The sequence below is a fragment of the Diabrotica undecimpunctata genome, chromosome 1 (genome assembly GCF_040954645.1).
Source record: "Diabrotica undecimpunctata isolate CICGRU chromosome 1, icDiaUnde3, whole genome shotgun sequence".
In the NCBI taxonomy this organism is placed as follows: domain Eukaryota; kingdom Metazoa; phylum Arthropoda; class Insecta; order Coleoptera; family Chrysomelidae; genus Diabrotica; species Diabrotica undecimpunctata.
Window position 1 is genome coordinate 22,433,097 of NC_092803.1, and position 12,726 is coordinate 22,445,822.

General features: G+C 32.3%; 1 protein-coding gene across 4 annotated transcripts in view; it reads left to right on the forward strand.

Moving 5' to 3' along the window:
* Positions 1–12,726, forward strand: part of LUBEL (Linear Ubiquitin E3 ligase) — a 78,652-nt gene that overhangs the window by 528 nt on the left and 65,398 nt on the right. The gene's annotated exons all lie outside the window — the stretch shown is intronic.

Genomic DNA, 12,726 nt, shown 5'->3' on the forward strand with positions numbered 1-12,726 from the left:
AGAAATCACATTGTTTAGATTCAATTGTTAATTAGTATTTTTGTTTATAATAATTGTAGATATCGTTTGGGCGTTCATTGTAGTAGGTATTTATCCTTCTCCTTTTATGTTTATATATTTTTCTTCTTCTTCTAATTGGGCTAAAACCCTTTGTGGGTCCTGGCAAACTTAACAACGTTTCTCCATTCTACCTTCTCGGATACTTTCCTTCGTCACTCCCTGATGTTCATGGTTTTAAAATCTTCCTCTACATCGTCTATCCACCATTTGGGGGCCTTCCTCTTGCCCTATTTCCTTGGGGTCTCTGGATTACTTTGACTATTATATTATCTGGAATTCTTTCTAAGTGGCTAAGCCAGTTTAGTCTTTGTGACTTTACAAATGTAATGGGTTGGTACAATGGATACAATAGGTAATCATTACTACAATGGGTTGTTCCAAATATCTTTCTCAATATTTTGCGCACAAATATTCTTAATTGATTTCCATCAGTGGTTGAGAGTGTCCACGTTTCACATCCATATGTGACCACTGGTCTAATTACTGTTTTATAGATTCTAAGCTTAGACTCACGATTCAGTATTTTACTTTTCATTAATTCTTTGTATGCATAAAAGCACGTATTACCGCTAAGAATCCGTGCTTTTATTTGTTGAATGACGTTGTTGCTGTCATTTATTATTGAGCCTAGGTGGGAAAGGTGGAGGAATATTCGTAGGTATGGTTATCTACTTTCAATTTTTTATGTTTATTCGACTTTGTGCACTCCATATATTTCGTTTTCATTATACCAAATGCAGCGGCTTTCCGTTTTAAATCTCTCTCTCTCTCTCTCTCTCTCTCTATATATATATATATATATATATATATATATATATATATATATTTATATATATATATTTATATATATATATATATATATATATATATATATATTTATATATATATATATATATATTTATATATATATATATTTATATATATATATATATATATATATATATTTATATATATATATATTTATATATATATATATATATATATATATATATATATATATATTTATATATATATATATATATTTATATATATATATATATTTATATATATATATATATTTATATATATATATATATATATATATATATATATATATATATATATATATATATATATATATTGTTATGGTTGTTTATTTTGACTAATCTTAGTTTATTGAGCCAATAAAAAAATATAACTTATTTGTTATCAAAAGTAAAATAAACTCCTTATATTACCTGTGTTCGACGGATTCAAAGATTTCCTAGTTGTCTTTTATCGGGAGAGAGAAGAAAGGATAAGAATAAAAAAAATATTATATTACAAAATTTACGTTTCTTTATTTTATATGAACGAATAAAACACTTATCAAATTCTGTCGTTATCTTATCAATCAGCATACAAGAAAATAAATCAAATTTTTATAATAATAAGATTTTAAATCTACATACATTTATATTAAGTGAAAACCAATTTTACTTAAATTTTTCTTTACTTGAAACAAGAAACAACAAAACTTTAAACTTTTGATTAGCCTAACAAAACCTCAGTTCTTAAATTTGAATGCTAATGACCATGATGTCAAACCGATCCTTCACAGATATAAAATTCAATTGTACAAAACACAACTTATTTTCTTATTGAGTTGTATGTTGGAACATACCCAGAAAAATCCAGTCTCCTCAACGATGTGATCTCTCCATTTTGGCACCTAGGCTGCTTCCTAACGTCTCTGCAAACCTGATGCACTAACCAAAAACACCTGATGCACTTCTCCAAAAACTCAACTACTTATTAATGACACAAGTACCTCCTTTTGTCAACTTTGCAGTAAAATGCAGTAAAACTACTTTCACAAATCTTCACAAATTGCCAACGGTAGATACAAGGATCTCTTTAAATCTACTTGCTATCTCCTTCTGCAAAACTATTCAATTCTTTTACACAATGCCGGTATCCAACTCACGAACCACACCCTATCTTGACACAAACGACTGTTTCCTTCGATGACCAAATTATAACTGACTTCTCCGGTTCTCATGATCGGCTCACAAATTCCCATTTAAAAACAACCGTCCAATCAAAAGCTCAAATTGTGTTTACCATGATTTTGGAAAAGCCTAATTTCGGTTTCAGAGAAAAACTAAATAGCTTACTTTAAAATTGGTTTTGTCAATACACAATTTATACATATTTCAAAAGATTAGAATATGGTCATTTAATACTCGATTATACAAACAATGAAAAGATTAACTTACAGGTAAAATGTCTTCTAATTCTAAACAAAGGTTTGTTGATAATTTTGTTTGAAACGGAAAAAGGTCGTTTGCCCAACAAATTTCTATTCTTATCTACACTAAATCTTATCTTAAATTACTATATACAATTTGTTTATATTGATATCTTAAAATTTTATGTCGATGGATTTTTTTATTTATTTTTCTTTGGTTGAGAAAGAAGAAACATATCAATATATATATATATATATATATATATATATATATATATATATATTATATGTTTGCTATTTTTGTGTGAATTTCCTTGGTTTATCAGTCTGGGATTAATAAAACACTTTGTCGTTGTTCAAACGTTTTTACCGTTGGGAATTGCCGAACACTTGATGACTTATGACATAAGCAGACTAATAATACAAATTCAGAATCATTTACAAAAATTTGAATGATTTTAAATTTAACTTTAGGAAGCATGTTAAAAAAACAAGGAAGTAGAAAGGTTATGCTTGACAGAGCACCATGTGTAAACTGTACAACTGTTGAAATCGAAATGATATTATTAAAATATCCTAGGGATCTTACGAATATATTCTCCTATTCGACAATACAGGAAATAAGTTGGGTGAAGAAAACGAAGTAATTCTTTTATCTGACGAGTAATTGGAATTGTCAAATATGTATTAATCGAAGGTTCAAGTCATAGATAAATACATGGAGTGATACAATTTGCCGAAAGGATACTCAAAAAATTAAGAAACTACTTAAGTCCTATACACTCAAATAATGGCTCAATATGCCAATATCTAATATAATTAAACCATACGTCGATTAAACTAAGTGCATCAATTATATACTACTCAACTATCCTATCCTCTGCCATTCTACTAATGTGTTAGTTCCACTCATGTTTCTGTTTTGTTACCCATCCATTTATGTCTTCTATATTGCATGATCTTCTTATGTTTTCGCTTCTCTCCCTATCGAACAGACTTTTCCCTGATATTCGTCGGAGTATTTTCATCTTTGTTGTTTCTAGTAGTCGTCTCGTTTTAGATGTGTCAGGTCTTGTCTCCGCCGTGTATGTTAATATAGGTCTAATTGCTGCTTTAGAGATTCTTGTTTTTGTGTCTTATCTTAGGTGTTTGTTCTTCCAGATTGTGTCATTAAGAGATCCCACCGCTTTAATTGCTTTTAGTATTGTTGTCGTTCTTCTTCTTCAACATGTCCGTAACTAGTTATATCTATTCCCAGATATCTAAACCTTGCTTCCTGCTCTATTATTTTCCCATCAATTTCGATTTTACATCATAGTGGGTATTTAGATGTTGTCATACATTTGGTTTTTTCTGCTGATATTATCATATTGTATTTCTTGGCTTTTGTATTGAAGATGTGTGTTAATTTTTGGAGCTCGTCTTCTGTCTCGGCGATTATTGCTGCGTCGTCTGCATAACAAAATATTTGGATTTCTTTCTTCCCCATTCTGTAACCATGCTATACGTACTGCTTGTATTATTTCGTCCATTATTATATGTTATAAAGAGAAGTGGGCTTAACGAGTCACCCTGTCTGACTCCGCTTTGTACTGGTATACACTGTGTTAGTTTTCCATTTATCTTTGCCTGTATTTGATTCGATGCATGTTTTCGATGGTTTGTATAATATTGATTGGTATGTTTCTTTTACACAGTAGGTGTAAGACGTCTTTGACTTGGATGCGATAGAAAGCCTTTGTCAGGTCTATAAAACATAGATATGCTGGTTTATTGTAACCTTTTCTGTGACTTTTCTTAGTACAAATACGGCGTCTACGCAGGATCTTCCGGATCTGAATTGTTGTTGTTCATCTGATAAAGTTGTTAGTTTATTGATTTTGTTGGTTGGGACTTTTGTGGTAAGCTTAAGTGCGGTGTTCAGTAGATTTATACCTCTATAATTGTTGGGGTCTTCTTTATCTCCTTTCTTGAACATTAGTATCATTATGCTGTTTCTCCATGCGTCTGATATCTTGCAGTGCAATATTAGTTTTTGTATAAGTTTTGTCATTTCTAGGGTTATACTTTCTCCTCTGTGTTTCAGAAGCTCGTTGGTTATTCCGTCTGGTCCTGGTGACTTCCTATTTTTGAGTGAATTTATCGCTATCTCTACTTCCTGAAAACTGATTTCTATTTTATGTCTTAATTCAGGTACGTTATTGTGTTGATTATTATTTTCCTTTCCTTTAAACAGTTCCGTCAGGTATCTTTCCCGTTCGTTTGCTGGTATGTTATTGTATTTCTTCAATTCTGCTATTTCTTTCCGTTGATTTCTTATGAATCTCCATATTTATTTTTGTATACCGTAGAAGTCGCTTTCAATCCTTTGGAAGAACTCAGATAACGAATAGTGCATGAATGTAGTGTAGCAACGCCTAAAAGGCTCCAAAATGTTCTTGGTAATTTCGAACAGCGACTTTATAATTGTATGGCCGTTGGTGGATATGATTTTGAACAATTAAGTAAATAGTTATAACTGATGAATAAACTTTTTGGAATTATGAATTTATTAGTTTAAAATTTAGTTTAAATTCGCTATTCTTCTTTAGCAACTCGGTAAATTTTCATTTTTTTATTACCTATATCTATAGTCCGTCTAGAAAGTATTCGGAAAAAAAAAGCAGAATTTTAATTTTACGGTATTTATTTCTATCATTTGACATATAAAATTGCAACAAATAATTCATCTCATTTACTTATACAATCTCCATTTAAATCTAAACACTTAAGTACACGTCCAGGTACACCCGAAACTAGGTCAAGGCCATAATTTTCGGTAATGGTGCTGTTCTTTATCTCGTGGCGCTGCTCGTTCCACTTCAATCTTCATTAGTCACCATATGTTTTCAATGGGGCTAAGATCTGGAGATGCCGCTGGCCACGGAATTGTTGCCAATTCGTGTTCTTGCATCCAAGCTTGAGTATAATTAGAAGTATGGCATCTTGCATTATCTTACTAAAAACTGGATATAAAACATGATACCTTTCAAAAAGAGAACCATTTAGGATGTCACAATATTTCGCACTATCAACAGTACCATTAACTATGCAGAGAGGTCTAGCACCACGCTGAGATATTTCTCCCCAAACCATTATTTTAGTGGGAAATTTGGAAATTTGAACGGTTACATTTTCTCTTGATAGGACTTTTAGATGCTTGGCACCAAGCTGGAAACAAGTTTCATCAGATATAAAGACATTATTAAAGTTATCTTCTCGAAAACGTTGACAAAAATCTATTCTTCGTTACCTTTGCAGAGGAGTCCTTGTAGGAAAGCAATTAAAGTGTTTCCGCGAATCTTACGCGGTCTACCCGAAACTGGTCTGTCTCATATCTATTACATTTTTTATCCTCTTTATTGTCTCATACACTGCCCTTCTTGCGAGTTCAGTCAATTGCACTAATTTTTTAACGTTTCGGACACCCTTTCTATACAAATATTCCACCACTTTCCTTTTTTCTACTTGTGACATTATTTCACAAATCTTAAGTCTGTTTACAAACAACAATATTTGACAGATGGGTAGGTTTAAGAGCAGGATATGGCACGAATGATCATTTACAAGTAATTAAGAACTTAATAGAAAAGAGTGTTGAATACAACAAGCCATTAGTCATGATATTTGTTGACTACGAAAAAGCTTTCGACACAATAAGTCATCAAAAGATGTTAAAAGCCTTAACAGAGTGCCGTATAGATCATCGCTATATAAACATGATAAAATACATCTATCAAAATGGGACAGCAAGTGTGAAACTGGCAGATAAAAAGACCAACGTATTTAAAATAAAACGGGGAGTGCGACAGGGAGACACAATTTCGCCAAAATTGTTTACAACATTATTAGAGCATATGTTTAAGAACGCAAATCTGAGTGAAAAAGGAATTAATGTCAATGGAGAATGTCAATGCTTAGTCATTTGAGGTTTGCTGACGATATTGTCCTTTTTGCTGACAGAATCGATGATGCAGTATCGCAACTGGAGAAACTATACCTAGCCTCCCTACAAGTAGGATTAAAAATCAACCACACAAAAACACAAATCATGACAAATCTTGTGTTAAGCGAAAAGATTTCAGTAAATGGCATGTATATTGAAGAAACCACCTCATATAAGTACTTAGGACATGAGATACGCATAGGAAGAGATAATCAAACGTGCGAACTAAGCCGCCGCATAGGACTCACTTGGGTGGCATTCGGCAAGCTAAGCTATGTTCTTAAATCAGAACTGTCTATGTGTCTTAAAAGAAAAGTCTTTAATCAGTGCGTGTTGCCAGTACTTACATATGGTGCGGAGACATTAAGAAAGTAAGAAATAAAATTTGTGTTACCCAAAGAGCCATGGAACGATCGATGTTAGGCATTTCTCGTAGGGATCGGATCACGAACAAGGAAATAAGACGGAGAACAGGAGTGACAGATGCCATAGAAAGAATTATGACCCTTAAGTGGAACTGGGCGGGACACAGCTAGAATGTCGGATAACAGATGGACACAGCGAATAATACAGTGGAGACCGAGACAAGAAGCACATCGATGTAGAGGTCGTCCACCAACAAGATGGTCTGATGACATAAAACGGATCGACAAAAATTGGATGCAAACAGCACAAAACAGAAATACATGGAAAAGACTGAGGGAGACCTATATCCAGCAGTGGATAGATCCGGGTTAAATGATGAAGTCTGTTTACAAACAACAATATTTGACAGATGGTGTTGTCATGCGATATTGTCCATAACCTACTATCGGCACAACCTACTTGATGCATTACTTTTGTCTTAAAATGTTACAAAAAGGAAATCTATTAAAATTAGGAAAAATATAAAATTCCGGATACTTTCTAGAGGGACTATATAATTTCCTCTTATGTATTTCTTATGGTAGATATTAAGATTTCAAAGGAGTCGTTTCGTCGCAACCTGGAAATCGTTTGTGTATTCCCTCTATCACCTTAAACACTGGATAGTTAGTATATTTAAGCCATCTTGTATGCGATCAACAATAATATTGTTATGCTTACCTCTAACCACTCTAACTAGATCCTCTGCGTTGTTTAAAACACAAAATCCTTCTCTTCTGAGCTTAAAAGATCGTAAACCACTTACTTACTTTTTCGAGTCAGGATCCGACAAAGTATCGGGCTACGTTTACTGCGTTTGTATTTGCGAGCCATAAATCATTATGGGTGTAACTCTGACAGACAAAGTCTGCATACTCTAACGTGTTCTACTTTTTGTTTCTCCACATTCACAGAGTCGTCGATATCTGTCTTTATACCCCATTTCAGTAGGTTTTCAGTTCCATTCCGTGTGTTGCTATGTGTAGGGGGAAAATTCGGGGGTTTCGACAATAACGCTTCTAATAAACATTTTTCTTGATTTAAACCGATTGGTTCCTTGAACTTGTATAACTGGTGTCTTTCATCGAAAGTTTGCCTGAATTTCTTTACATATTGGGAGGCGGATCTACAGTCTTCTGGTGACACGAACCCAGCTGCCCGGTACAGTATGGGTAGAGGGGTCGATTTTATAAATTCGGTCAATATTCTACATGTTTCGTTGAATGAAATGGTCACTTGTTAGATGTATATTCCATTTTTTTTATATTTTGTCAATAAAATATTTAAGAAACCGGTGTGTTAGATACAATTTCGTTAAATTCAATATACATAAGTATATGCAATATTGACAAACCGTTTTGAAAAGAATGGATATAAATAGAGAAATATTAAAAATTGTTAAAAAACTAAGTATTTGGGGTATAAAATACGAATTTTTAAATTAATAATGGAAGAAAGATAAAAGAAAAAGCGGTCCGGGTAGAAGACACCGTTTATGGCTCAAACATCAGAAGTACTGAATCAATTTAAATTCACAATTCCTTATGGTAAAGATTTGCCGAAATTTTAACCAACCTTTCGTGAAGAATGGTATGCTGGTTCCTAAAAAAACTGATACGACTCTTAGTAAGATTTGATCATTTTGAGCAGTGTATTTGATTGGTCTGGCATTATATTATATTTATTATGACAGACAAATAATAAAATAAACAAACAAACATCAAGTAATTGATTACATTATGTTTATTTATAAATTGAAATAATTATTAAGGTCTAAATTTTGATTTACTTTATTTTATAAAGAGAATATAAATGACAGTTTTTACATAAAATAGGGTTGTTGTTATTTTCATTATTATTAAGGAATAAAACAAAGACAACAGCTTGTAGTCTTCGGTTCATCTGCGTGAAAGAAACTATGAAATTGTCTTCTTCAGAGAGCTCTTCCCAAACCCGTCGTATACCGTGCCACAGCTCTTATTAGAGGATTACATCTATTATTATCTGGTCTTTACATCCCAATTTTACCCTTTTTAGAAGATTGAAAAATTTTCCCATCTATAAATATTACCCTGTGTCAAAAATCTTGATTTTGTAGCTGATGGTTTAAAGCAAATATAAGTCTTGATTGCCTCTGTTATGGTGTAAGAGCTTGTTTTTTTTATGCAGTTCGGTACCTAAGACGCGATGCTTTAAGTCTTGCCCCAAGTTGTTGTCTTTCTTCCCGAAAACTGTGACATAATTCTTGCAGTCTTAATGAGCGGTAGATATTTTTGGTCTTTCAGAACCCTGTTTTCTTTCGAGAGTTTCTTGTTCTCTCCATCTTTTATTAATATTAAAAACTGTTATTCTGCTTACGTTAAAATGGTTCGCTACGGCAGATAGTGACCAACCATCTTCTAATTTCGTTACAATTCTTGCTTTTAGTTGTTTGCTAGCATGTGGAGCCATTTTTGAGATTGAACAGAATAAGTTTTCTGACAAATTTTTAAGATTTGTCAGTGACAGTTACACTATGTAAATAATAAGTATTTATCCTTCAAAATATACTGCTCAATTTTTTACAAAATACGCTTTAATTGTCAATAGCTCTTTTTTCACAATATCCTTTTAGTATTTCTATAAAAAATTAAATAATTTATTTGGGCTTTTACCCTAACAGTTGTGGGCAGATCTCAGATCTGCTTGAAAATTCCATATAAAATGTTCGACGACAACAGGTTATACATATTTGAATTCTAAGCAAAATTTAGCTGCTGTTGCTTGTCCATGCCCAATAAAAGAAAATAGTCATTGAAAATTGTTAATTTTCAAGAACGTGGCCTGGTAGCAAACCAACTCTTATTTGACAACACATTCTACCTGATGACATTGAGTTTAATGAAGCTTTAAATAAAATTGGGTTCAAAATCAGACTGTTATGTCACCTAATGACCCAGATATAAACGTCTTTCAATGAAATCATGTCATTGCAACAACAACAAAACTGTAGACAAACTGATCCATGCTGCTCAAAACAATTTTCTGAAGGAAGTACCGATACTTTCAACAAGATCTAATCTTCTTATTAACAGTGCATGTTACAAACCATGAAAACGAATGGAGGTAAAAACTATAAAATACTTTTTATATGAAATATATTGTTTATTAAGATTTGGTGTGCGTCCAAGTCCTATAAACTCCATTAAAACGTAAAAGACCTCAATTCAGTGATGAAATGACTTCTAAAATGCAAAAGGCATGTCTAAATGGGTGGAATACTGTTTAATGAACATTTTTCGTTTAATATACCTACTCACTAATCGGATACACGGTATGAAAATGGCGTAATATGCATTTTTAACCGCCAAGTGTGAGACAATTTCAATATTTAGCCCACGTTTTATGTCTTTAGATTATTTTCGAATCCTATTTTTACTAAAATCACATAGTTAGAGAGGTGTATGTCTAAAAATAACATAATAGAACAGTGAATCAAACATATAACGTATTTATGCGCTATTAAATCTATCGACAAGTAAAGAAAATTTTATATAAACAGATGAATGGAATCAGAAAATTTTATATAAATGAAAAGATGAATGAAATCGATATTGGTATATTTGACCAGGGTGGATCTGTGAAAAAACGACTACAATTAGATGCGAGAAGTGGCGTTCGAATTTTTGCAGAAAAAGTTGTGTGATAAATTCAGCAATAATAATTGACTTATCATCCATTTCAAATAGGTCGGGAATATTAATAAAAAAAAAATAAAATATTTAAAAATTACTAAAAACAACGTTTTTTATAGTTTTCGCACTCCGTTTTGTCTCCTTTTTTTATAGATAGGACAAATAAGAGCGCTATCCCATTGTCTCAGCATTTCTCCCTTTTGTCAAATTATTAGTGTCAAGTGAAATATCCTTTCTTTCGCCATCTTCCTTAAAAATCTCAACTAGTTCTTTTTTAGTTTTGATATTATTAGTGTATAGTCGCTGTTGGTATCTGCCCCTCTGTAACTCTTGCAATTGATTATTCCCTTATCATGTTTGCTTTTAATTAGGACATGATCTATCTGAATTTTTTATTTTTTTATCGGGAGAAGTCCATGTTACCTTATGAAATGTCTTTGTGATCAAACCTTGTGCTAGCTCTCTTCATTTTGTTCTCTGTAGCAAATTCTATTAACTTTTTCCCGTTTTCATTTGATTCCTTATGTAAACTTCGTCCCTATGTTATTCTTCTATATATTTTCTCTTTTCCGACTTTCGCATTCATGTCACCAATGATTATCTTTATATCGTATTTCTGTATATTCCCTATTAGGGTGCTTAGCTTTTAGTAGAACTCTGTTTTGGTTTCTAAATCTTTATCTTTAGTGAGCGCATGTACCTTAATGATACTTATCTTCCTATACTTTCCTCTTACTCTCAAGTAACATATTTTGTCTGATATCGGTTGAAAATCTACAACTGCTTTGTTTACTTTCTCCGACACCATCCATAAATCCCACTCCAAAATATCTTGTGGTCCCCCACTCTTGAACAGTGTGCTCTTTCCTATTTTTATTATTTCATTTCCTAGTTGTTTCGTTTCTTTGCAGGACAAGGATATCTATTGTATAATTTTCCATATTTGGTCTAAGTTTCTTAAAGCTCCCTGCTCATAAGTACCTCTCACATTCCAAGTCCCAATTTTTATTATGTCCTTGGATTATTAACTTTCTTTTGTGTTTATTGTTCCATTTTCCTTGGTCATGGTCCTTTGCCTTGCCGTTTCGGTACCATATTTTCCGGGTTGTTTTTCTCCTACTAGTTTTTTGGCAATTTTCTTTGGTATTTTCTAGTTGTTGTTTTTCTTCCTCCCATACCCATTCTCTCCCATTCACGAACAACTTCTTATAGCCTATTTTTGTCTGTTTTCCTTTATTTTTTTATTCCTTTGCTATTTTAACTATTTCTTTCTGTATTTCTTTTGATGTCAGATCATTATTTATGTAGATGCGATCTTTATGATACTTCAACTTACTTTTCCTATTTTTTAGTACCTACCTGAAAGTTTCTGTTTCTCCTATTTTTGTTGCGTTACTCAGTTTTATTTGTGCTTGCAGCTCTTATGATATGAATGTTTCCATGCTTTCTTTTAGTTTCTTATCATCATTTGTATCTATTTTTAATCCTTATATAATCAAACTTTTCTTTTCACTTGTTTTCCCAAGTTAAAAGCTGTACGCTTTGTCATTTGACTTCTTCTAAAATATTCATCCTGGTCTCTTCTCTTGCGTTTCGTTTCTTCATCTGTATCTATTTCGCTTCCTGTTCGTTTGTCACTTCTATTCATTTTCCTATATTAATTAAACTTTTTTATTACAATATCAATTATTATTTATTATTTTAATTTAATTTAATTCTAATCTAACTCTAATCTAATTTATTCTAAGGCCGCATCTGGATTTTTGTAATAGAATTATGTGGCTTTTATTTTGATATTATTTATTTTCTTGTCGGTACTAATTACTTTCTTATTTGCCAAAAAACGCGTAGGAATGCCTAACCGGGTCGACCCCTCGGACTTAAAACATTCGCCAAAACCAGTTTTTTAATCTTTCATACAATTATTTATTTATCAATCATCGCTATTTTCTGAAATTGAAAAATCTACCAAGAAAAGCTATCGTAAAATTAACAAATTTAATAAATGCTGCCTTTAGACTACAATATGTTCCAGATTTATGGAAGATAGCTGAGGTGATCATGATACCAAAGCCTGGGAAACCCCGTAATGAGGTGACATCATATAGACCAATATCACTCCTACCTGTGATGTCCAAGGTGTTTGAAAAACTCCTCCTGCGAAGAATCCTACCAATAATTGAAGAAAAGAAAATAATTCCAGATCATCAATTTGGATTTAGAAATAAGCATTCGACAATTGACCAGGTGCATAGAATAACTGCTATAATGGAAAGATCATTAGAGAAAAGAAAAGTCTGTTCTGCAACCTTCCTAGATGTGGCACAGGCGTTTGATAAAGTCTGGCATAAGGGTTTGATACATAAACTTAAATCATTCATGCCTAAACAATA